The following is a 27,481-nucleotide window of genomic DNA, read 5'->3' on the forward strand; positions in this document are numbered from 1 at the left end:
CAATGTGACTGAGCCAGGGATACAGTAAAGAAGAAATAGTGCATCGGAAATGAGATACTCGTATCACAAAAGAAAATCCTGTCGTTTTAATAGAAACGTTACTCGATTTAGAAATAGATGTCATAGAACGCACAGTATTTCAAGGCGACGCAATTTCTGTGTTAATTCGTCAACGTGAGGGAGCGAGGGATGCAGTACAGAAGGAATACCGCATCGGAAAGGAGTTAGTCGTATCCCAAAAGAAAATCCTGTCGTTTCCATGGAAATGTTACTCGATTTAGAAGGAGAAGTCATGGAACCCATAGTATTTCATAGCGACGCAAGTTCTGTGGTAATTCGTCAATGTAAGGGAGCGAGGGTTGCAGTAAAGAAGGAATAGTGCATCGGAAAGGAGTTACTCCTATACCAAAAGAAAATCATGTCGTTTCTATAGTAACGTTACTCGATTTAGAAGGAGAAGTCACAGAACCCATAGTATTTCACGTCGACGAAATTTCTGCGTTAATTCGTCAATGTGAGGGAGCGAATGATGCAGTAAAGAAGGAATAGTGAATCTGAAAGGAGATAGTCGTAGCCCAAAAGAAAATCCAGTCGTTTCCAAAGAAACGTTACTCGATTTAGAAGGAGAAGTTAATGAACCCATAGTATTAGATAGCGACGCAATTGCTGTGACAAATCGTCCATGTGAGAGAGCCAGGGATGCAGTAAAGAAGGAATAGTGCATCTGAAAGAACAAACTCGTATCCCAAAAGAAAATCCTGTCGTTTTAATAGAAACGTTACTCGATTTTGAAAGAGATGTCATAGAACGCATAGTATTTCAAGGCGACGCAATTTCTGTGTTCTACATCTACATCTACATTGATACTACGCAAGCCACCCAACGGTGTGTGGCGGAGGGCACATTACGTGCCACTGTCGTTACCTCCCTTTCCTGTTCCAGTCGCGTATGGTTCGCGGGATGAACGACTGTCTGAAAGCCTCCGTGCGCGCTCTAATCGCTCTAATTTCACATTCGTGATCTCCTCGGGAGGTATAAGTAGGGGCAAGCAATATATTCGATACCTCATCCAGAAACGCACCCTCTCGAAACCTGGCGAGCAAGCTACACCGCGATGCAGAGCGCCTCTCTTGCAGAATCTGCCACTTGAGTTTGTTAAACATCTCCGTAACGCTATCACGGTTACCAAATAACCCTGTGACGAAACGCGCCGCTCTTCTTTGGATCTTTTCTATCTCCTCCGTCAACCCGATCTGGTACGGATCCCACACTGATGGGCAATACTCAAGTATAGGCCGAACGAGTGCTTTGTATGCCACGTCCTTTGTTGATGGACTACATTTCCTAAGGACTCTCCCAATGAATCTCAATCTGGAACCCGCCTTACCAACAATTAATTTTATATGATCATTCCACTTCAAATCGTTCCGCACGCATACTCCCAGATATTTTACAGAAGTAACTGCTACCAGTGTTTGTTCCGCTAACATATAAACATACAATAAAGGATTCGTCAATGTGAGGGAGCGAGGGATGCAGTACAGAAGGAATACCGCATCGGAAAGGAGATAGTCTTATCCCAACGAAAATTTTGTCGTTTCCATGGAAATGATACTCGATTTAGAAGGAGATGTCATGGAACCCATAGTATTTCATAGCGACGCAATTTCTGTGTTAATTCGTCAATGTGAGTCAGCCAGGGATGCAGTAAAGAGGGAATAGTGCATCGGAAAAGAGATACTCGTATCCCAAAAGAAAATCATGTCGTTTCTATAGTAACGTTACTCGATTTAGAAGGAGAAGTCATAGAACCCATAGTATTTCATAGCGACGAAATTTCTGCGTTAATTCGTCAATGTGAGGGAGCGAGGGATGCAGTAAAGAAGGAATAGTGAATCCGAAAGGAGATAGTCGTATCCCAAAAGAAAATCCAGTCGTTTCCAAAGAAACGTTACTCGATTTAGATGGAGAAGTCAATGAACCCATAGTATTCCATAGCGACGCAATTGCTGTGACAATTCGTCCATGTGAGAGAGCCAGGGATGCAGTAAAGAAGGAATAGTGCGTCGGAAAGGAGAAACTCATATCCCAAAAGAAAATCCTGTCGTTTCAATAGAAACGTTAGTCGATTTAGAAGGAGAAGGCATAGGACCCATAGTATTTCATAGCGACGCAATTTCTGTGTTAATTCGCCAATGTGATGGAGCGAGGGAAGCAGTACGGAAGCAATAGTGCATCGGAAAAGATATAGTCGTATCACAAAACAAAATCCTGTCGTTTCCAATGACAAGTTACTCGATTTAGAAGGAGAAGTCATGGAACACATAGTATTCCATAGCGACGCAATTTCTGTGTTAATTCGTCAATATGAGGTGGCCAGGGATGCAGTAAAGTATTAATAGTGCATCGGAAAGGAGTAACTCGTATCCCAAAAGAAAATCCTGTCGTTTCCATAGAGACGTTACTCGATTTAGAAGGAGAAGTCATAGAACACATACTATTCCATAGCGACGCAATTTCTGTGTTTATTCGTCAATGTGAAGTAGCCAGGGATGCATGAAAGACGGAATAGTGCATCGGATGGGAGTTACTCGTATCCCAAAAGAAAACCCAGTCGTTTCTATTGAAACGTTACTCGATTTAGAAGGAGAGGTCGTAGAACCCATAGTATTTCATAGCTAAGCAATTTCTGTGAATATTCCTCAATGTGAAGGAGCTAGGGATGCATTAAAGAAGTAATAGAGCATCGGCAAGGAGATACTCTTATTTCAAAAGAAAATCCTGTTGTTTCCATAGAAATGTTACTCGTATTAAATGGAGACGTCATGGAACCCGTAGTATTTAATAGCGACGTAATTTCTGTGTTAATTCGTCATTGTGAGGGAGCTAGGGATGCAGTAAAGATGGAATAGTGTATCGGAAAGGAGATATTCCTATACCAAAAGAAAATCCTGTCGTTTCAATAGAAACGTTACTCGATTTAGAAGGAGAAGTCATATAACGCATAGTATTTCATAGCGACGCAATTTCTGTGTTAATTCGCCAATGTGAGGGAGCGAGGGATGCAGTACAGAAGGAGTAGTGAATCGGAAAGGAGATAGTCGTATTCCAAAAGAAAATCTTGTCGTTTCCGTGGAAATGTTACTCGATTTAGAAGGAGAAGTCATAGAACCCATAGTATTTCACAGCGACGCAAGTTCTGTGGTAATTCGTCAATGTAAGGGAGCGAGGGATGCAGTAAAGAAGGAATAGTGCATCGGAAAGGAGATACTCGTATCCCAAAAGAAAATCTTGTCGTTTCTAAAGAAACGTTTCTCGATTTAGAAGGAGAAGTCATACAACCAATAGTATTTCATAGCGACGCAAATTCGGTGTTAATTCGTCAACGTCAAGGAGCGAGAGATGCAGTAAAGATGGAACAGTGCATCGGAAAGGAGATAATCGAATACCAAAAGAAAATCCTCTCGATTCCATAGAGACCTTACCCGATTTAGAAGGAGAAAAATAGAACCCATAGTATTTCAACGAGACGCAATTTCTGTGTTAATTCTTCAATGTGAGGGAGCGCGGGATGCAGTAAAGAAGTGATAGTGCATCGGAAAGGAGATAGTCAGTCGTATCCCAAAAGAGAACCCCTTCGTATCCATAGAAACGTTACTCGATTCAGAAGGAAAAGTTTTAGAACGCATAGTATTTCATAGCGAAGCAATTTCTGTGAATATTTGTCAATGTGAGGGAGCTAGGGATGCATTAAAGAAGTAATAGAGCATCGGCAAGGAGATACTCTTATTTCAAAAGAACATCCTGTTGTTTCCATAGAAACGTTACTCGATTTAAAAGGAGTAGTCATGGATCCCATAGTATTCCATAGGGACGCAAATTCAGTGTTCATTCGTCAATGTGACTGAGCCAGGGATACAGTAAAGAAGGAATAGTGCATCGGAGATGAGATACCCGTATCCCATAAGAAAATCCTTTCGTTTTAATAGTAACGTTACTCGATTTAGAAAGAGATGTCATAGAACGCATAGTATTTCAAGCCGACGCAATTTCTGTGTTAATTCGTCAATGTGAGGGAGCGAGGGATGCAGTACAGAAGGAATACCGAATCGGAAAGGAGATAGTCGTATCCCAAAAGGAAATCCTGTCGTTTCCTTGGAAATGTTACTCGATTTAGAAGGAGAAATCATAGAACCCATTGTATGTCATAGCGGCGCAAGTTCTGTGGTAATTCGTCAATGTAATGGAGCGATGGATGCAGTAAAGATGGAATAGTGCATCGGAAAGGAGATATTCCTATACCAAATGAAAATCCTGTCGTTTCCATTGAAACGTTACTCGATTTAGAAGGACATGTAATTGAACCCATACTATTCCATAGCGACGCAATTTCAGCGTTAATTCGTCAATGTGAGTCAGCCAGGGATGCAGTAAAGAGGGAATAGTGCATCGGAGAGGAGAAACTCGTATCCCAAAAGAAAATACTGTTGTTTCTATAGAAACGTTACTCGATTTAGAAGGAGAGGTCATAGAACGCATAGTATTTCATAGCGACGCAATTTCTGTGTTAATTCGTCAATGTGAAGGAGCGAGAGATGCAGTAAAGAAGGAATAGTGCATCGGAAAGGAGATACTCATATACCAAAAGAAAATCCTCTCGTTTCCATAGAAACGTTACTCGATTTAGAAGGAGATGTTATAGAACCCATAGTATTTCATGGCGATGCAATTTCTGTGCTAATTCGACAATGTGAGGGAGCGAGGAATGTAGTAAAGAAGGAATAGTGCATCGGAAAGGTGATACTCGTATACCAAAAGAAAATCCTGTCGTTTTAATAGAAACGTTACTCGATTTAGAAAGAGATGTCACAGAACGCATAGTATTTCAAGTCGACAGAATTTCTGTGTTAATTCCTCAATGTGAGGTAGCGAGGGATGCAGTAAAGAAGGAATAGTGCATCGGAAAGGAGATACTCGTATCCCAAAAGAAAATACTGTCGTTTCCATAGAAACGATACTCGATTTAGAAGGAAAAGTCATAGAACACATAGTATTCCATAGCGTCCCAATTTCTGTGTTAATACGTCAATGTGAAGGAGCGAGAGATGCAGTAAAGAAGGAATAGTGCATCGGAAAGGTGATACTCGTATACCAATAGAAAATCCTGTCGTTTTAATAGAAACGTTACTCGATTTAGAAAGAGATGTCATGGAACGCATAGTATTTCAATGCGACAGAATTTCTGTGTTAATTCGTCAATGTGAGGTAGCGAGGGATGCAGTAAAGAAGGAATAGTGCATCGGAAAGGAGATACTCGTATCCCAAAAGAAAATACTGTCGTTTCCATAGAAACGATACTCGATTTAGAAGGAAAAGTCATAGAACACATAGTATTCCATAGCGTCCCAATTTCTGTGTTAATACGTCAATGTGAGGGAGCCAGGGATGCAGTAAAGAAGGAATTGTGCATCGGAAACGAGATAGTCGTATCCCAAAAGAAAATCCTGTCGCCTCCATAGAAACGTTACTCGATTTAGAAGGACAAGTCATTTAACCCATAGTATTTGAGAGCGACGCAATTTCTGCGTTAATTCTTCAATTTGAGGGAGCGCGGGATGCATTAAAGAAGTGATAGTGCATCGGAAAGAAGATAGTCAGTCGTATCCCAAAAGAAAACACCTTCGTATCCATAGAAACGTTACTCGATTCAGAAGGAGAAGTTTTAGAACCCATAGTATTTCAAAGCTAAGCAATTTCTGTGAATATTCATCAGTGTGAAAGAGCTAGGGATGCATTAAAGAAGTAATAGAGCATCGGCAAGGAGATACTCTTATTTTAAAAGAAAATCCTGTTGTTTCCATAGAAACGTTACTCGATTTAAATGGAGAAGTCATGGAACCCATAGTATTTATCAGCGACGTAATTTCTGTGTTAATTCGTCAATGTGAGGGATCTAGGGATGCAGTAAAGATGGAATAGTGCATCGGAATGGAGATACTCGTATCCCAAAAGAAAATCTTGTCGTTTCAATAGAAACGTTACTCGATTTAGAAGGAGAAGTCATAGAACGCATAGTATTTCATAGAGACGCAATTTCTGTGTTAATTTGCCAATGTGAGGGAGCGAGGGATGCAGTACAGAAGGAGTAGTGAATCGGAAAGGAGATAGTCGTATTCCAAAAGAAAATCTTGTCGTTTCCGTGGAAATGTTACTCGATTTAGAAGGAGAAGTCATAGAACCCATAGTATTTCATAGCGACGCAAATTCGGTGTTAATTCGTCCACGTCAAGGAGCGAGAGATGCAGTAAAGAAGGAATAGTGCATCGGAAAGGAGATAATCGAATACCAAAAGAAAATCCTCTCGATTCCATAGAGACCTTACCCGATTTAGAAGGAGAAAACATAGAACCCATAGTATTTCAAGGCGACGCAATTTCTGTGTTAATTCTTCAATGTAAGGGAGCGCGGGATGCAGTAAAGAAGTGATAGTGCATCGGAAAGGAGATAGTCAGTCGTATCCCAAAAGAGAACCCCTTCGTATCCATAGAAACTTTACTCGATTCAGAAAGAGAAGTTTTAGAACGCATAGTATTTCATAGCGAAGCAATTTCTGTGAATATTCGTCAATGTGAGGGAGCTAGGGATGCATTAAAGAAGTAATAGAGCATCGGCAAGGAGATACTCTTATTTCAAAAGAAAATCCATTTGTTTCCATAGAAACGTTACTCGATTTAGAAAGAGATGTCATAGAACGCATAGTATCTCAAGGCGACGCAATTTCTGTGTTAATTCGTCAATGTGAGGGAGCGAGGGATGCAGTACGGAAGGAATACCGAATCGGAAAGGAGATAGTCGTATCTCAAAAGGAAATCCTGTCGTTTCCTTGGAAATGTTACTCGATTTAGAAGGAGAAGTCATAGAACCCATTGTATTTCATAGCGACGCAAGTTCTGTGGTAATTCGTCAATGTAATGGAACGATGGATGCAGAAAAGATGGAATAGTGCATCGGAAAGGAGATATTCCTATACCAAATGAAAATCCTGTCGTTTCCATTGTAACGTTACTCGATTTAGAAGGACATGTAATTGAAGCCATACTAGTCCATAGCGACGCAATTTCTGTGTTAATTCGCCAATGTGAGTCAGCCAGGGATACAGTAAAGAGGGAATAGTGCATCGGAAAGGAGAAACTCGTATCCCAAAAGAAAATCCTGTTGTTTCAATAGAAACGTTACTCGATTTTGAAGGAGAGGTCATAGAACCCATAGTATTTCATGGCGATGCAATTTCTGTGCTAATTCGACAATGTGAGGGAGCGAGGAATGTAGTAAAGAAGGAATAGTGCATCGGAAGGGAGATACACGTATGCCAAAAGAAAATCCTGTCGTTTCCATTGGCAAGTAACTCGATTTAGAAGGAGAAGTCACAGAACCCATAGTATTTCATAGCGACGCAATTTCTGTGTCAATTCGTCAATTTGAGGGAGCGAGGGATGCAGTAAATTATTAATAGTGCATCGGACAGGAGATACTCGTATCCCAAAAGAAAATCCTGTCGATTCCTTAGATACGTTACTCGATTTAGAAGGAGAAGTCATGGAACCCATAGTATTCCATAGCGACGCAATTTCTGTGTTAACTCGTCAATGTGAGCGAGCCAGGGATGCAGTAAAGAAGGAATAGTATATCGGAAAGGAGATACTCGTATACCAAAAGAAAATCCTGTCGCTTTAATAGAAACGTAACTCGATTTAGAAAGAGATGTCATACAACTCATAGTATTTCAAGGCGACGCAATTTCTGTGTTAATTCGTCAATGTTAGGGAGCGAGGGATTCAGTAAAGAAGGAATAGTGCAGCGGAAAGGAGATAGTCGTATCCCAGAAGAAAATCCTGTAGCCTCCATAGAAACGTTACTCGATTTAGAAGGAGAAGTCATAGAACCCATAGTAATTGATAGCGACGCAATTTCTGCGTTAATTCTTGAATGTGAGGGAGCGCGGGATGCAGTAAAGAAGGGATAGTGCATCGGAAAGGAGATAGTCAGTCGTATCCCAAAAGAAAACCCCTTCGTATCCATAGAAACGTTACTCGATTCAGAAGGAGATGTATTAGAACCCATAGTATTTCATAGCGACGCAAGTTCTGTGGAAGTTCGTCAATGTAAGGGAGCGAGGGATGAAGTAAAGAAGGAATAGTGCATCGGAAATTAGTTACTCCTATACCAAAACAAAATCCTGTCGTTTCCATTGAAACGTTACTCGATTTAGAAGGAGAAGTCATAGAACCCATACATTCCATAGCTGCGCAATTTCTGTGTTAATTGGTCAATGTGAGTCAGCCAGGGATGCAGTAAAGAAGGAATAGTGCATCGGAAAGGAGATACTCGTATCCCAAAAGAGAATCATGTCGTTTCTATAGTAACGTTACTCGCTTTAGAAGGAGAAGTCATAGAACCCATAGTATCTCATAGCGACGAAATTTCTCCGTTAATTCGTCAATGTGAGGGAGCGAGGGATGCAGTAAAGAAGGAATAGTGAATCTGAAAGGAGATAGTCGTATCCCAATAGAAAATCCAGTCGTTTCCAAAGAAACGTTACTCGATTTAGAAGGAGAAGTCAATGAACCCATAGTATTCCATAGCGACGCAATTGCTGTGACAATTCGTCCATGTGAGAGAGCCAGGGATGCAGTAAAGAAGGAATAGTGCCTCGCAAAGGAGAAACTCATATCCCAGAAGAAAATCCTGTCGTTTCAATAGAAACGTTAGTCGATTTAGAAGGAGAAGGCATAGGACCCATAGTATTTCATTGCGACGCAATTTCTGTGTTAATTCGCCAATGTGATATAGCGAGGGAAGCAATACGGAAGCAATTGTGCATCGGAAAGGAGATAGTCGTATCCCAAAAGAAAATCCTGTCGTTTCCATTGACAAGTTACTCGATTTAGAAGGAGAAGTCATGGAACACATAGTATTTCATAGCGACGCAATTTCTGTGTCAATTCGTCAATTTGAGGGAGCGAGGCATGCAGTAAAGTATTAATGGTGCATCGGAAAGGAGAAACTCGTATCCCAAAAAAAAAATCAAGTCGTTTCCATAAAAACGTTACTCGATTCAGAAGGAGAAGTTTTAGAACCCATAGTATGTCATAGCTAAGCAATTTCTGTGAATATTCGTCAATGTGAGGGAGCTAGGGATGCATTAAAGAAGTAATAGAGCATCTGCAAGGAGATACTCTTATTTCATAAGAAAATCCAGTTGTTTCCACAGATACGTTACTCGATTTAAAAGGAGAAGTCATAGAACCCATAGTATTTCATAGCGACGCAAGTTCTGTGGTAATTCTTCAATGTAAGGGAGCGAGGGATGCAGTAATGAAGGAATAGTGCATCGGAAAGGAGATACTCGTATACCAAAAGAAAATCCTGTCGATTCCATTGAAACGTTACTCGATTTAGAAGGAGAAGTCACAGACCCCATAGTATTCCATAGCGTCGCAATTTGTGTGTTAATTCGTCAATGTGAGGGAGCCAGGGATGCAGTAAAGAAGGAATAGTGCATAGGAAAGGATATACTCGTATCCCAAAAGAAAATCCTTTCGTTTCTAAAGAAACGTTTCTCGATTTGGAAGGAGAAGTCATAGAACCCATAGTATTTCATAGCGACGCCAATTCGGTGTTAATTCGTCAACGTGAAGGAGCGAGAGATGCAGTAAAGAAGTCATAGTGCATCGGAAAGGAGATAGTCAGACGTATCCCAAAAGAGAACCCCTTCGTATCCATAGAAACGTTACTCGCTTCAGAAGGAGAAGTTTTAGAACGCATATTATTTCATAGCGAAGCAATTTCTGTGAATATTCGTCAATGTGAGGGAGCTAGGGATGCATTAAAGAAGGAATAGAGCATCGGCAAGGAGATACTCTTATTTCAAAAGAATATCCTGTTGGTTCCATAGAAACGTTACTCGATTTAAAAAGAGAAGTCATGGATCCCATAGTATTTAATAGCGACGTAATTTCTGTGCTAATTCGTCAATGTGAGGGAGCTAGGGATGCAGTAAAGAGGGAATAGTGCATCGGAAAGGAGATAGTCTTATCCAAAAAGAAAATTAAGTAGTATCCGTAGAAACGTTACTCGATTTAGGGGGAGAAGTTATAGAACCCATAGTATTTCTTAGCGACGAAATTTCTCTGTTAATTCGTCAATGTGAGAGAGCGAGGGATGCAGTACAGAAGGAATACCGCATCGGAAAGGAGATAGTCGTATCCCATAAGAAAATCCTGTCGTTTCCATGGAAATGTTACTCGATTTAGAAGGAGAAAACATAGAACCCATAGTATTTGATAGCGACGCAATTTCTGCGATAATTCTTCAATGTGAGGCGGCGCGGGATGCAGTAAAGAAGGGATAGTGCATCGGAAAGGAGATAGTCAGTCTTATCCCAAAAGAAAACCCCTTCGTATCCATAGAAACGTTACTCGATTCAGAAGGAGAAGTATTAGAACCCATATTAACGCATATTAACCCATATTAACGCATATTATTTCATAGCGAAGCAATGTCTGTGAATATTCATCAATGTGAGGGAGTTAGGGATGCATTAAAGTAGGATTAGTGCATCGGAAAGGAGATACTCTTATCCCAAAAGAAAGTCCTGTCGTTTCCATAGAAACGTTACTCGATATAAAAGGAGAGGTCATGGAACCCATAGTGTATAATAGCGACGTAATTTCTGTGTTAATTCCTCAATGTGAGGGAGCTAGGGATGCAGTAAAGAGGGAATAGTGCATCGGAATGGAGATACTCGTATCCCAAAAGAAAATCCTGTCGTTTTAATAGAAACGTTACTCGATTTAGAAGGAGAAAACATAGAACCCATAGTATTTCATAGCGACGCAATATCTGTTTTAATTCGCCAATGTGATGGTTCGAGGGAAGCAGTACAGGAGCAATAGTGCATCGGAAAGGAGATAGTCGTATCCCAAAAGAAAATTATGTCGTTTCCATAGAAACGTTAGTCGTTTTATAAGGAGAAGTCATAGAACGCATAGTATTTCATTGCGACGCAATTTCTGTGTTAATTCGTCAATGTGAGGGAGCGAGAGATGCAGTAATGAAGGGATAGTGCATCGGAAAGGAGATACTCGTATACCTAAAGAAAATCCACTCGTTTCCATAGAAACGTTACTCGATTTGGAAGGAGAGGTTATTGAACCCATAGTATTTCATGGCGATGCAATTTCCGTGCTAATTCGACAAAGTGAGGGAGCGAGGAATGTAGTAAAGTAGGAATAGTGCATCGGACAAGAGATGCTCGTATACCAAAAGAGAATCCTGCCGTTTCCATTGACAAGTTACTCGATTTAGAAGGAGAAGTCATGGAGCACATAGAATTCCACAGCGTCAGATTTTCTGTGTTAATTCGTCAATGTGAGGGAGCGAGGGATGCAGTACAGAAGGAATAGTGCATCGGGAAGGAGTTACTCGTATCGAAAAAGAAAGTTCTGTCATTTACATAGAAATGTTACTCGATTTAGAAGGAGAAGTCATACAACCCATAGAATTTCATAGCGAATCAATATCTGTGTTAATTCTTCAATGTGAGGGAGCTAGGGACGCAGTAAAGAAGGAATAGTTCATCGGAAAGGAGATAGTCGTATCCCGAGAGAAAATCCTGTCGTTTCCATAGAAACGTCACTCGATTTAGAAGGAGAACTCATAGAACCCATAGTATTTCATAGCGACGCCATTTCTGTGTTAATTCGTCAATGTGAGGGAGCGTGGGATGCAGTAAAGAAGGAATAGTGCATCGGAAATGTGATACTCGTATACCAAAAAAAATTCTGTCGTTTCCATAGAAACGTTACTCGATTTATAAGGAGAAGTCATAGAACGCATAGTATTTCATAGCGACGCAATTTCTGTGTTAAGTCGTCAGTGGGAAGGAGCGAGAGATGCAGTAAAGAACGAATAGTGCATCGGAAAGGAGATACTCGTATACCAAAGAAAAATGCTCTCGATTCCATAGAAACGTTACCCGATTTAGAAGGAAATGTCATAGAACGCATAGTATTTCATAGCGACGCAATTTCTGTGTTAAGTCGTCAATGAGAAGGAGCGAGAGATGCAGTAAAGAAGGAATAGTGCATCGGAATGGAGAAACTCGTATACCAAAAGAAAATCCATTCGATTTCATTGAAACGTTACTCGAATTACAAAGAGAAGTCATAGAACCCACAGTATTTCATAGCGACGGAATTTCTGTGTTAATTCGTCAATGTGAGGGAGCGAGGGATGCAGTAAAGAAGGAATAGTGCATCGGAAAGGAGATACTCGTATCCCTAAAGAAAATCCTGACGATTCCATAGAAACGTTACTCGACTTAGAAGGATAAGACATAGAACCCATAGTATATCATAGAGCCACAATTTCATTGTTAATTCGTAAATGTGAGGGAGCGAGGGATGTAGTAAGGAATGAATAGTGCATCGGATAGGAGATGCTCGTATCCCAAAAGAAAATCCTGTCGTTTCCATAGAAACGTTACTCGATTTAGAAGGAGAATCCATAGAACCAATAGTATTTCACAGCGACGCAATTTCTGTGCTTATTCCTCAATGTGAGGGAACGAGGGATGCAGTAAAGAAGTAATAATGCATCGGAAAGTATATACTCGTATCCCAAAAGAAAATCCTGTCGTTTCCGTAGAAACATTACTCGATTTAGAAGGAGAAGCATAGAACCCATAGTATTTCATAGCGATGCCATTTCTGTGTTAATTCGTCAATGTGAGGGAGCGAGGGATGCATTACAGAAGGAATAGTGCATCGGAAAGGAGATATTCGTATCCCAAAAGAACATAATGTCGTTTTCATTGAAACGGTACTCGATTTAGAAGGATAAGTCATAGAACCCATAGTATTTCATAGCGACGCAATTTCTGTGCTTATTCCTCAATGTGAGGGAACGATGGGATGCAGTAAAAAAGGAATAGGGCATCGGAAAGGAGATACTCGTATCCCAAAGGAAAATCCTGTCGTTTCCATAGGAACGTTACTCGATTAAGAAGGAGAAGTCATAGAACCCATAGTATTTCATAGCGATGCCATTTCTAAGTTAATTCGTCAATGTGAGGGAGCGAGGGATGCGGTAATGAAGGAATAGTGCATCGGAAAGCAGGTACTCGCATCCCAAAAGAAAATACTGTCGTTTCCATTGAAACGTTACTTGATTTAGAAGGATAATTCTTAGACCAATAGTATTTCACAGCGACGCAATTTCTGTGCTTATTCCTCAATGTGAGGGAACGAGGGATGCAGTAAAGAAGGAATAATGCATCGGAAAGTTTATACTCGTATCCCAAAAGAAAATCCTGTCGTTTCCGTAGAAACGTTACTCAATTTAGAAGGAGAAGTAATAGAACCCATAGTATTTCATAGCGATGCCATGTCTGTGTTAATTCGTCAATGTGAGGGAGCGAGGGATGCAGTACAGAAGGAATAGTGCATCGGAAAGGAGATACTCGTATCCCAAAAGAAAATAATGTCGTTTCCATTGAAACGGTACTCGATTTAGAAGAATAAGTCATAGAACCCATAGTATTTCATAGCGACGCAACTCATGTGCTTATTCCTCAATGTGAGGGAACGATGGGATGCAGTAAAAAAAGAATAAGGCTTCGGAAAGGAGATACTCGTATCCCAAAGGAAAATCCTGTCGTTTGAATAGAAACGTTACTCGATTTAGAAGGCGAGGTTATAGAGCCCATAGTTTTATATCCGACGCAGTATATGTGTTAATTCGTCAATGTGAGGGAGCGAGGGATGCAGTACAGAACGAAAAGTGCTTCGGAAAGGAAATACTCGTACCCCAAGAGAACATTCTGTCGTTTGAATAGAAACGTAACTCGGTTTAGACGGAGATGTCATAGAACCCTAGTATTTTATAGCGACGAAATTTCTGTGTTAATTCGTCAATGTGAGGCAGCGAGGGATGCAGTACAGAAGGAATAGTGCTTCGGAAAGGAGTTAGTCGTATCGCAAAAGAAATTCCTGTTGTTTCCATAGATACGTCACTCGATTCAGAAGGGATTGTCATAGAACCAAAACTATTTCATAGCGACGCAATTTCTGTGTTAATTTGTCAATTTGAGGGAGCAAGGGATGCAGTAAAGAATGAATAGTGCATCGGAAAGGAGATACTCGTATTCCAAAAGGAAATCCTGTCGTTTCCATAGAAACGTTACTCGATTTAGAAGGGGTAGTCATAGAACCCATAGTAATTCATAGCGACGAAATTTCTGTGTTAATTCGTCAGGGTAAGGGGCGAGGGATGCAGTAAAGAAGGAATGGTGCATCGGAAAGGATATACTCCTATCGCAAAAGAAAATCCTGTCGTTTCCATAGAAACGTTATTCGATTTAAAAGGAAAATCCATAGAAACAATAGTATTTCATAGCGACACAATTCCAGTGCTCATTCCTCAATGTGAGGGAACGAGGAATGCAGTAAAGAAGGAATAGTGCATCGGAAAGTAGATACCCGTATCCTAAAAGAAAATCCTTTCGTTTCCGTAGAAACGTTTCTCGATTGAGAAGGCGAGGTCATAGAACCCATAGTATTTCATAGCGATGCCATTTCTGTGTTAATTCGTCAATGTGAGGGAGCGAGGGATGCAGTAAAGAAGGAATAGTGCATCGGAAAGCAGGTATTCGTATCCCAAATGAAAATACTGTCGTTTCTATTGAAACGTTACTCGATTTAGAAGGATAACTCATAGAACCCATAGTATTTCATAGCGACGCAATTTCTGTGCTTATTCCTCAATGTGAAGGAACGATGGGATGCAGTAAAAGAGGAATAGTGCATCGGAAAGGAGATACTCGTACCCCAAAAGAAAATCCTGTCGTTTCCATAGAAACGTTACTCGATCAGGAAGGGGAAGTCATAGAACCCATAGTATTTCATAGCGACTCTATTTCATTGTTAATTCGTCAATGTAAGGGAGCGAGGGGTGCAGTAAAGAAGGAATGGTGCATCGGAAAGGATATACTCGTATCCCAAAAGAAAATTCTGTCGTTTGAATAGAAACGTAACTCGGTTCAGAAGGATAAGTCATAGGACCCATAGTATTTCATAGCGACGCAATTTCATTGTTAATTCGTCAATGTGAGATAGCGAGGGATGCAGTAAAGAAGGAATAGTGCATTGGAAAGAAGATAATCGTATCCCAAAAGAAAATTCTGTCGTTTGAATAGAAACGTAACTCGGTTTAGAAGGATAAGTCATAAAACCCATAGTATTTCATAGCGACGCAATTTCATTGTTAATTCGTCAATGTGAGATAGCGAGGGATGCAGTAAAGATGGAATAGTGCATCGGAAAGGAGACACTCATATCCCTAAAGAAAATCCTGACGTTTGAATAGGAACGTTACTCGTTATTGAAGGAGATGTCATAGAACACACACGATGTCATAGCGACGCCATTTCTGTTTTAATTTGTCAATGTGAAGGAGCGAGAGATGCCGTAAAGAAGGAATAGTGCATCGGAAAGGAGATACTTGTATACCAAAAGAAAATAATGTCGTTTCCATAGAAACGTCACTCGATTTAGAAGGAGAAGTCATTGAACCCATAGGATTTCATAGCGAAGCAATTTCATTGTTAATTCGTCATTGTGAGGGAGCGAGGGATGCAGTAAAGAAGGAATAGTGTATCGGAAATGATATAGTCGTATCTCAAAAGAAAATCCTGTCGTATCCATAGAAACGTTACTCGATTTAAAAGGAGATTCCATAGAACCAATAGTATTTCACAGCGACGCAATTTCTGTGCTTATTCGTCAATGTGAGGGAGCGAGGGATACAGTAAAGAAGGAGTAATGCATCGGAAAGTAGGTACTCGTATCCCAAAAGAAAATCCTGTCGTTTCCGTAGAAACGTTACTCGATTTAGATGGAGAAGTCATAGAACACATAGTATTTCATACCGATGCCATTTCTGTGTTAATTCGTCAATGTGAGGGAGCGAGGGATGCAGTACAGAAGGAATAGTGCATCGGAAAGGAGATACTCGTATCCCAAAAGAACATAATGTCGTTTCCATTGAAACGGTACTCGATTTAGAAGGGTAAGTCATAGAACCCATAGTATTTCATAGCGACGCAATTTCTGTGCTTATTCCTCAATGTGAGTGAACGATGGGTTGCAGTAAAAAAGGAATAGGGCATCGGATAGGAGATACTCGTATCCCAAAGGAAAATCCTGTCGTTTCCATAGAAGCGTTACTCGATTAAGAAGGACAAGTCATAGGACCCACAGTATTTCATAGCGACGTTATTTCATTATTAATTCGTCAATGTGAGGGAGCGAGGGATACAGTAAGAAAGAATAGTGCATCGGATAGGAGATACTCGTATCTCAAAAAAAAAAAAATCCTGTCGTTTGAATAGAAACGTTACCTGATTTAGAAGGCGAAGTTATAGAGAGCATAGTACTATATCCGACGCAATATATGTGTTAATTCGTCAATGTGAGGGAGCGAGGGATGCAGTAAAGAAGGAATAGTGCATCGGAAAGGAGATACTCGAATCCCAAAAGAAAACCCTGTCGTTTCCATAGAATCGTTACTCGATTAAAACGAAAATTCATAGAACACATAGTATTCCATAGCGTCCCAATTTCTGTGATAATTCGTCTATATGAGGGAGACAGGGATGCAGTAAAGAAGGAATAGTGCACCGGAAAGGAGATGGTCGTATCCCAATAGAAAATGCTGTCGCCTCCATAGAAACGTTACTCGATTTAGGAGATGTCATAGAACCCCTAGTATTTGATAGCGGCGCAATTTCATTGTTAATTTGTCAATGTGAGGGAGCGAGGGATGCAGTAAACTCGGAATAGTGCATCGGAAGGGAGATACTCGTATCCCAAAATAAAATCCTGTCGTTTCAATAGAAACGTTACTCGATTTAGAAGGAGAAGTCATAGAACCCATATTATTTAATAGCGACGTAATTTCTGTGTTAAATCGTCAATGTGAGGGAGCTAGGGATGCAGTAAAGAGGGAATAGTGCATCGGAATGGAGATACTCGTATCCCAAAAGAAAATCCTGTCGTTTCTATAGAAACGTTGCTCGATTTAAGAGGAGAAGTCATGCAACCCATAGTATTTAATAGCGACGTAATTTCTGAGTTAAATCGTCAATGTGAGGGAGCTAGGGATGCAGTAAAGAGGGAATAGTGCATCGGAATGGAGATACTCGTATCCCAAAAGAAAATCCTGTCGTTTCAATAGAAACGTTACCCGATTTACAAGGAGAAGTCATACAACCCTTAGTATCTCATAGCGACGCAATATCTGTGTTAATTCGCCAATGTGAGGGAGCGAAATATGCAGTACAGAAGGAATAGTGCATCGGAAAGGAGATAGTCATATTAAAAAAGAAAATTCTGTCGTTTCCATAGAAACTTTACTCGATTTAGAAGGAGAAGTCATAGAACCCATAGTATTCCATTGGGACGCAATTTCAGTGTTAATTCGTCAATGTGATTGAGCCAGGGATGCAGTAAGGAAGGAATAGTGCATCGGTAATGAATACTCGTATCCCAAAAGATAATCCTGTCGTTTCAATAGAAATGTTACTCGATTTAGATTGAGATGTCATAGATCGCATAGTATTTCAAGGCGACGCAATTTCTGTGTTAATTCGTCAATGTGAGGGAGCGAGGGATGCAGTACAGAAGGAATAGTGCATCGGAAAGGAGATACTCGTATACCAAAAGAAAATCCTGTCGATTCCATTGAAACGTTACTCGATTTAGAAGGAGAAGTCATAGAACCCATAGTATTCCATAGCCACGCAATTTCTGTGTTAATTCGTCAATGTGAGGGAGCCAGGGATGCAGTAAAGAAGGAATAGCAAATCGGAAAGGAGATACTCGTATACCAAATGAGAATCCTATCGATTCCATAGAAACGATACCCGATTTAGAAGGAGAAGTCATAGAACCCATAGTATCTCATAGCGACGCAATTTCTGTGTTAATTGTCAATCCTGTTGTCTCCATAGAAACGTTAACCTATTTAGAAGGAGCGAGGGATGCAGTACAGAAGGAATAGTGCATCGGAAAGGAGATACTCGTATACCAAAAGAAAATCCTGTCGATTCCATTGAAACGTTACTCGATTTAGAAGGAGAAGTCATAGAACCCATAGTATACCATAGCGACTCAAATTCTGCGTTAATTCGTCAATGAGAGGGAGCCAGGGATGCAGTAAAGAAGGAATAGCGCATCGGAAAGGAGATACTCATATCCCAATAGAAAATCCTGTCGTTTCTATGGAAACGTTACTCGATCTAGAAGGAGAAGTCATAGAACCCATAGTATTTCATAGCGACCCAATGTCGGGGTTAATTCGTCAATGTGAAGGAGCGAGAGATGCAGTAAAGAAGGAATAGTGCATCGGAAAGGAGTTACTTGTATACCAAAAGAAAATCCTGTCGTTTCCATAGAAACGTTACTCGATTTAGAAGGAGGAGTCATAGAACGGATACTATTTCATAGCGACGGAATTTCTGTGTTAATTCGTCAATGTGAGGGTGCGAGGGATGCAGTAAAGAAGGAATAGTGCATCGGAAAGGAGATACCCGTATCCCTGAAGAAAATCCTGACGATTCCATAGAAACGTTACTTGATTTAGAAGGATAAGACATAGAACCCGTAGTATTTCATAGCGCCAAAATTTCATTGTTAATTCGTCATAATGAGTGAACGAGGGATGCAGTAGAGAAGGAATAGTGCATCGGAAGGGAGATGCTCGTATCCCAAAAGAAAATCCTTTCGTTTCCATGGAAACGTTACTCGATTTAGAAGGAGAATCCATAGAACCAATAGTAATTCATAGCGATACAATTTCTGTGCATATTCCTCAATGTGAGGGAACGAGGGATGCAGTAAAGAAGGAATAGTGCATCGGAAAGGAGATACTCTTATCCCAAAGGAAAATTCTGTCGTTTCCATACAAACGTTTCTCGATTTAGGAGGAGAAGTCGTAGAAACAATGGTATTTCATAGCGACGCTATTTCATCGTTAATTCGCCAATGTGAGGGAGCGAGGGATGCAGTATAGAAAGAATAGTTCATCGGAAAGGAGATACTCGTATCCCAAAAAAAATCCTGTCGTTTCTATAGAAACGTTACTCGATTTAGAAGGAGAAGTTATAGAACCCATAGTATTATATCGCGACGCAATTTATGTGTTAATTCGTCAATGTGAGGGAGCGAGGGATGTAGTAAACAAGGAATAGTGCATCGGAAAGGAAATACTCGAATCACAAAAGAAAATCCTGTCGTTTTCATAGAATCGTTACTAGATTAAAAGGGAAAGTCATAGAACACATAGTATTCCATAGCGTCCCAATTTCTTTGATAATTCGTTAATGTGAGGGAGCCAGGGATGCAGTAAAATAGGAATAGTGCACCGGAAAGGAGATGGTCGTATCCCAAAAGAAAATCCTGCCGCCTCCATAGAAACGTTACTCGATTTAGGAGACGTCATAGGTCCCATAGTATTTCATAGCGACGCAATTTCATTGTTAATTCGTCAATGTGAGATAGCGAGGGGTGCAGTAAAGACGGTATAGTGGATTGGAAAGGAGATACTCGAATCCCAAAAGAAAATACTGTCGTTTTCATAGAGTCGTTACTCGATTAAAAGGAAAAGTCATAGAACACATAGTACTTCATAGCGACGCAATTTCTGTGTTAATTCGGCAATGTGACGGAGCGAGAGATGCAGTCAGGAAGGAATGGTGCATCGGAAAGGAGATCCTCGTATCCCAAAAGAAACTACTGTCGTTTCCATAGAAACGTTACATGATTTAGAAGGAGAAGACATAGAACCCATATTATTTCTTAGCGACGCAATTTCTGCGCTAATTCGTCAACGTGAGGGAGCGAGGAGTGCATTAAGGAAGGAATAGTGCATCGGAAAGGAGATACTCGTATCCCAAAAGAAAATCCTGTCGTTTCAATAGAAACGTTACCCGATTTAAAAGGAGAAGTCATGGAACCCATAGTATTTAATAACGACGTAATTTCTGTGTTAATTCGTCAATGTGAGGGAGCTAGGGATGCAGTAAAGAGGGAATAGTGCATCGGAATGGAGATACTCGTATCCCAAAAGAAAATCCTGTCGTTTCAATAGAAACGTTACCCGATATACAAGGAGAAGTCATGTGAGGGAGCCAGGGATGCAGTACAGAAGTAATAGTGCATCGGAAAGGAGATACTCATATCCCAAAAGAAAATCCAGACGTTTGATAGGAACGTTACTCGTTTTAGAAGGAGATGTCATAGAACACACAAGATTTCATAGCGACGCCATTTCTGTGTTAATTTGTCAATATGAGGGATCGAGGGATGCAGTAAAGAAGGAATAGTGCATCGGAAAGGAGATAATCGTATCCCAAAAGAAAATCCTGTCGTTTCAATACAAACGTTACTCGATTTAGGAGGAGAGGTCATTGAATCCATTGAATTCCATAGCGACAAAATTTCTGTGATAATTCGTCAATGTGAGGGAGCGAGGGATGCAGTAAAGAAGGAATAGTGCATCGGAAAGGAGAAACTCGTATCCCAAAAGAAAATCCTGTCGTTTCAATGGATACGTCACTCGATTTAGAACGAGAAGTCAGAGAACCCATAGTATATCATACCGACGCCATTTCTGTGATAATTCGTCAATGTGAGGGAGCGAGGGATGCAGTAAAGAAGGAATAGTGCATCGGAAAGGAGATACACGTATACCAAAAGAAAATCCTGTCATTTCCATAGAAACGTTACTCGATTTAGAAGGAGAAGTCATAGAACCCATAGTATTTCATAGCGAAGCAATTTCATTGTTAATTCGTCATTGTGAGGGAGCGAGGGATGCAGTAAAGAAGGAATAGTGCATCAGAAAGGATATAGTCGTATCTCAAAAGAAAATCCTGTCGTTTCCATAGAAACATTACTCGATTTAGAAGGAGAAGTCATAGAACACATAGTATTCGATAGCGACGCAATTTCTGTGTTAACTCGCCAATGTAAGGGAGGGAGAGATGCAGTAAAGATGGAATAGTGCATCGCAAAGGAGATACTCGTATCCCAAAAGAAAATCTTCTCGTTTCAATGGAAACGTTACTCGATTTAGAAGGAGAAATTGAACTGATAGTATTTCATAGCGACGCAATTTCTGTGTCCATTCGCCAATGTGAGGGAGCGAGGAATGCATTAAAGAAGGAATAGTGCATAGGAAAGGAGGTACTCGTATCCCAAAAGAAAATCCTGTTGTCTCAATAGAAACGTTACTCGATTTAGCAGGAGATGTCATAGAACCAATAGTACTAAATAGCGACGCAATTTATGTGTTAATTTGTCAATGTAATGGAGCGAGGGATGCAGTAAAGAAGGAATAGTGCATAGGAAAGGAGTTACTCGTATACCAAAAGAAAATCCTGTCCATACCATTGAAACGTTAACCGATTTAGAAGGAGAAGTCATAGAACCCATAGTATACCATAGCGACGCAAATTCTGCGTTAATTCGTCAATGAGAGGGAGCCAGGGATGCAGTAAAGAAGGAATAGCGCATCGGAAAGGAGATACTCATATCCCAATAGAAAATCCTGTCGTTTCTATGGAAACGTTACTCGATCTAGAAGGAGAAGTCATAGAACCCATAGTATTTCATAGCGACCCAATGTCGGGGTTAATTCGTCAATGTGAAGGAGCGAGAGATGCAGTAAAGATGCAATAGTGCATCGGAAAGGAGATACTTGTATACCAAAAGAAAATCCTGTCGTTTCCATAGAAACGTTACTCGATTTAGCAGGAGATGTCATAGAACCAATAGTATTTCATAGCGACGCAATTTCTGTGTTAATTTGTCAATGTAATGGAGCGAGGAATGCATTAAAGAAGGAATAGTGCATCGGAAAGGAGATACTCATATCCCAAAAGAAAATCCTGACGTTTCAATAGAACGTTACTCGTTTTAGAAGGAGATGTCATAGAACACACAGGATTTCATAGCGACGCCATTTCTGTGTTAATTAGTCAATGTGAGGGATCGATGGATGCAGTAAAGAGGGAATAGTGCATCGGAAAGGAGATAATCGTATCGCAAACGAAAATCCTCTCGTTTCCATAGAAACGTTTCTCGATTTAGAAGGAGAAGTCATTGAATCCATTGAATTCCATAGCGACAAAATTTCTGTGATAATTCGTCAATGTGAGGGAGAGAGGGATGCAGTAAAGAAGGAATAGTGCATCGGAAAGGAGATACTCGTATACCAAAAGAAAATCCTGTCGTTTCCATAGAAACGTTACTCGATTTAGAAGGAGGAGTCATAGAACGGATAGTATTTCATAGCGACGGAATTTCTGTGTTAATTCGTCAATGTGAGGGTGCGAGGGATGCAGTAAAGAAGGAATAGTGCATCGGAAAGGAGTTACCCGTATCCCTAAAGAAGATCCTGACGATTCCATAGAAACGTTACTTGATTTAGAAGGATAAGACATAGAACCCGTAGTACTTCATAGCGCCACAATTTCATTGTTAATTCGTCATAATGAGTGAACGAGGGATGCAGTAGAGAAGGAATAGTGCATCGGAAAGGAGATGCTCGTATCCCAAAAGAAAATCCTTTCGTTTCCATGGAAACGTTACTCGATTTAGAAGGAGAATCCATAGAACCAATAGTAATTCATAGCGACGCAATTTCTGTGCATATTCCTCAATGTGAGGGAACGAGGGATGCAGTAAAGAACGAATAGTGCATCGGAAAGTAGATACTCGTATCCCAAAAGAAAAGCCTGTCGTTTCCGTTGAAACGTTACTCGATTTAGAAGGAGAAGTCATAGAACCCATAGTATTTCATAGCGATGCCATTTCTGTGTTAATTCGTCAATGTGAGGGAGCGAGGGATGCAGTAAAGAAGGAATAGTGCATCGGAAAGGAGATACTCGTATCCCAAAAGAAAATAATGTCGTTTCCATTGAAACGTTACTCGATTTACAAGGATACGTCATAGAACCCATAGTATTTCATAGCGACGCAATTTCTGTGTTTATTCCTCAAAGTGAGGGAACGATGGGATGCAGTAAAAACGGAATAGTGCATCGGAAAGGAGATACTCTTATCCCAAAGGAAAATTCTGTCGTTTCCATACAAACGTTTCTCGATTTAGAAGGAGAAGTCGTAGAAACAATGGTATTTCATAGCGACGCTATTTCATCGTTAATTCGTCAATGTGAGGGAGCGAGGGATGCAGTATAGAAAGCATAGTTCATCGGAAAGGAGATACTCGTATCCCAAAAAAAATCCTGTCGTTTCTATAGAAACGTTACTCGATTTAGAAGGAGAAGTTATAGAACCCATAGTATTATATCGCGACGCAATTTATGTGTTAATTCGTCAATGTGAGGGAGCGAGAGATGTAGTAAAGAAGGAATAGTGCATCGGAAAGGAAATACTCGAATCACAAAAGAAAATCCTGTCGTTTTCATAGAATCGTTACTCGATTAAAAGGAAAAGTCATAGAACACATAGTATTCCATAGCGTCCCAATTTCTTTGATAATTCGTTAATGTGAGGGAGCCAGGGATGCAGTAAAATAGGAATAGTGCACCGGAAAGGAGATGGTCATATCCCAAAAAAAAATCCTGCCGCCTCCATAGAAACGTTACTCGATTTAGGAGACGTCATAGGTCCCATAGTATTTCATAGCGACGCAATTTCATTGTTAATTCGTCAATGTGAGATAGCGAGGGGTGCAGTAAAGACGGTATAGTGGATTGGAAAGGAGATACTCGAATCCCAAAAGAAAATCCTGTCGTTTTCATAGAGTCGTTACTCGATTAAAAGGAAAAGTCATAGAACACATAGTACTTCATAGCGACGCAATTTCTGTGTTAATTCGGCAATGTGACGGAGCGAGAGATGCAGTCAGGAAGGAATGGTGCATCGGAAAGGAGATCCTCGTATCCCAAAAGAAACTACTGTCGTTTCCATAGAAACGTTACATGATTTAGAAGGAGAAGACATAGAACCCATGTTATTTCTTAGCGACGCAATTTCTGCGTTAATTCGTCAACGTGAGGGAGCGAGGAGTGCATTAAGGAAGGAATAGTGCATCGGAAAGGAGATACTCGTATCCCAAAAGAAAATCCTGTCGTTTCAATAGAAACGTTACTCGATTTAAAAGGAGAAGTCATGGAACCCATAGTATTTAATAACGACGTAATTTCTGTGTTAATTCGTCAATGTGAGGGAGCTAGGGATGCAGTAAAGAGGGAATAGTGCATCGGAATGGAGATACTCGTATCCCAAAAGAAAATCCTGTCGTTTCAATAGAAACGTTACCCGATATACAAGGAGAAATCATACAACCATTAGTATTTCATAGCGACGCAATTTCTGTGTTAATTCGCCAATGTGAGGGAGCAAAGGATGCAGTACAGAAGGAGTAGTGCATGGGAAAGGAGATAGTCGTATCCCAAATGAAAATACTGTCGTTTCCATAGAAACTTTACTCGATTTAGAAGGAGAAGTCGTAGAACCCATAGTATTCCGTAGAGACGCAATTTCAGTGTTAATTCGTCAATGTGACTGAGCCAGGGATGCAGTAAAAAAAATTAGTGCATCGGTAATGAGATACTCGTATCCCAAAAGAAAATCTTGTCGTTTCAATAGAACCGTTACTCGATTTAGAAAGGGATGTCATGGAACGCATTGTATTTCAAGGCGACGCAACGTCTGTGTTAATTCGTGAATGTGAGAGAGCGATGGATGCAGTACAGAAAGAATAGTGCATCGGAAAGGAGATACTCGTATCCCAAAAGAAAATCCTGTCGTTTCCATGGAAATGTTACTCGATTTAGAAGGAGAAGTCATAGAACCCATAGTATTTCATAGCGATGCAAGTTCTGTGGTAATTCGTCGATGTAAGGGAGCGAGGGATGCAGTAAAGAAGGAATAGTGCATCTGAAAGGAGATACTCGTATCCCAAAAGAAAATCCTGTTGTGTCCACAGAAACGTTACTCGATCTAGCAGGAGATGTAATTGAACCAATAGTATTTCATAGCGACGCAATTTCTGTCTTTTTTGTCAATGTAATGGAGCGAGGGATGCAGTAAAGATGGAATAGTGCATCGGAAAGGAGATACTCATATCCCAAAAGAAAATACTGACGTTTGAATAGGAACGTTACTGGTTTTAGAAGGAGATGTCATGGAACACACAGGATTTCACAGCGGCGCCAGTTCTGTGTTAATTTGCCAATGTGATTGATCGAGGGATGGAGTACAGAAGGAATAGTGCATCGGAAAGGAGATAATCGTATCCCAAAAGAAAATCCTGTCGTTTCAATAGAAATGTTACTCGATTTAGAAGGATAAGTCATAGTACCCATAGTATTTCATAGCGACGCAATTTCTGTGTTATTTCGTCAATGTGAGGGAGCGAGGGATGCAGTAAAGAAGGAATAGTGCATTGGAAAGGAGATACTCGTATACCAAAAGAAAGTCCTGTCGTTTCCATAGAAACGTTACACGACTTAGAAAGATAAGTCATAGAACCCATAGTATTTCATAGCGACGAAATTTCTGTGTTAATTCGTCAATGTGAGGGAGCGAGGGATGCAGTAAAGAAGGAATAGTGCATTGGAAAGGAGATACACGTATACCAAAAGAAAATCCTATCGATTCCATAGAAACGATACCCGATTTAGAAGGAGAAGTCATAGAACCCATAGTATCTCATAGCGACGCAATTTCTGTGTTAATTCGTCAATGTGAGGGAGCGAGGAATGCATTAAAGAAGGAATAGTGCATAGGAAAGGAGGTACTCATATCCCAAAAGAAAATCCTGTTGTCTCCATAGAAACGTTACTCGATTTAGCAGGAGATGTCATAGAACCAATAGTACTAAATAGCGACGCAATTTATGTGTTAATTTGTCAATGTAATGGAGCGAGGGATGCAGTAAAGAAGGAATAGTGGATAGGAAAGGAGTTACTCGTATACCAAAAGAAAATCCTGTCGATACTATTGAAACCTTAACCGATTTAGAAGGAGAAGACATAGAACCCATAGTATACCATAGCGACGCAAATTCTGCGTTAATTCGTCAATGAGAGGGAGCCAGGAATGCAGTAAAGAAGGAATAGCGCATCGGAAAGGAGATACTCATATCCCAATAGAAAATCCTGTCGTTTCTATGGAAACGTTACTCGATCTAGAAGGAGAAGTCATAGAACCCATAGTATTTCATAGCGACCCAATGTCGGGGTTAATTCGTCAATGTGAAGGAGCGAGAGATGCAGTAAAGAAGGAATAGTGCATCGGAAAGGAGATACTTGTATACCAAAAGAAAATCCTGTCGTTTCCATAGAAACGTTACTCAATTAGCAGGAGATGTCATAGAACCAATAGTATTTCATAGCGACGCAATTTCTGTGTTAATTTGTCAATGTAATGGAGCGAGGAATGCATTAAAGAAGGAATAGTGCATCGGAAAGGAGATACTCATATCCCAAAAGAAAATCCTGAAGTTTCAATAGGAACGTTACTCGTTTTAGAAGGAGATGTCATAGAACACACAGGATTTCATAGCGACGCCATTTCTGTGTTAATTAGTCAATGTGAGGGATCGATGGATGCAGTAAAGAAGGAATAGTGCATCGGAAAGGAGATAATCGTATCGCAAACGAAAATCCTCTCGTATCCATAGAAACGTTTCTCGATTTAGAAGGAGAAGTCATTGAATCCATTGAATTCCATAGCGACAAAATTTCTGTGATAATTCGTCAATGTGAGGGAGAGAGGGATGCAGTAAAGAAGGAATAGTGCATCGGACAGGAGATACTCGTATACCAAAAGAAAATCCTGTCGTATCCATAGAAACGTTACTCGATTTAGAAGGAGGAGTCATAGAACGGATAGTATTTCATAGCGACGGAATTTCTGTGTTAATTCGTCAATGTGAGGGTGCGAGGGATGCAGTAAAGAAGGAATAGTGCATCGGATAGGAGATACCCGTATCCCTAAAGAAAATCCTGACGATTCCATAGAAACGTTACTTGATTTAGAAGGATAAGACATAGAACCCGTAGTATTTCATAGCGCCACAATTTCATTGTTAATTCGTCATAATGAGTGAACGAGGGATGCAGTAGAGAAGGTATAGTGCATCGGAAAGGAGAGGCTCGTGTCCCAAAAGAAAATCCTTTCGTTTCCATGGAAACGTTACTCGATTTAGAAGGAGAATCCATAGAACCAATAGTAATTCATAGCGACACAATTTCTGTGCATATTCCTCAATGTGAGGGAACGAGGGATGCAGTAAAGAACGAATAGTGCATCGGAAAGTAGATACTCGTATCCCAAAAGAAAAGCCTGTCGTTTCCGTTGAAACGTTACTCGATTTAGAAGGAGAA

The sequence above is a fragment of the Schistocerca americana genome, unplaced genomic scaffold, assembly GCF_021461395.2.
Source record: "Schistocerca americana isolate TAMUIC-IGC-003095 unplaced genomic scaffold, iqSchAmer2.1 HiC_scaffold_14, whole genome shotgun sequence".
In the NCBI taxonomy this organism is placed as follows: domain Eukaryota; kingdom Metazoa; phylum Arthropoda; class Insecta; order Orthoptera; family Acrididae; genus Schistocerca; species Schistocerca americana.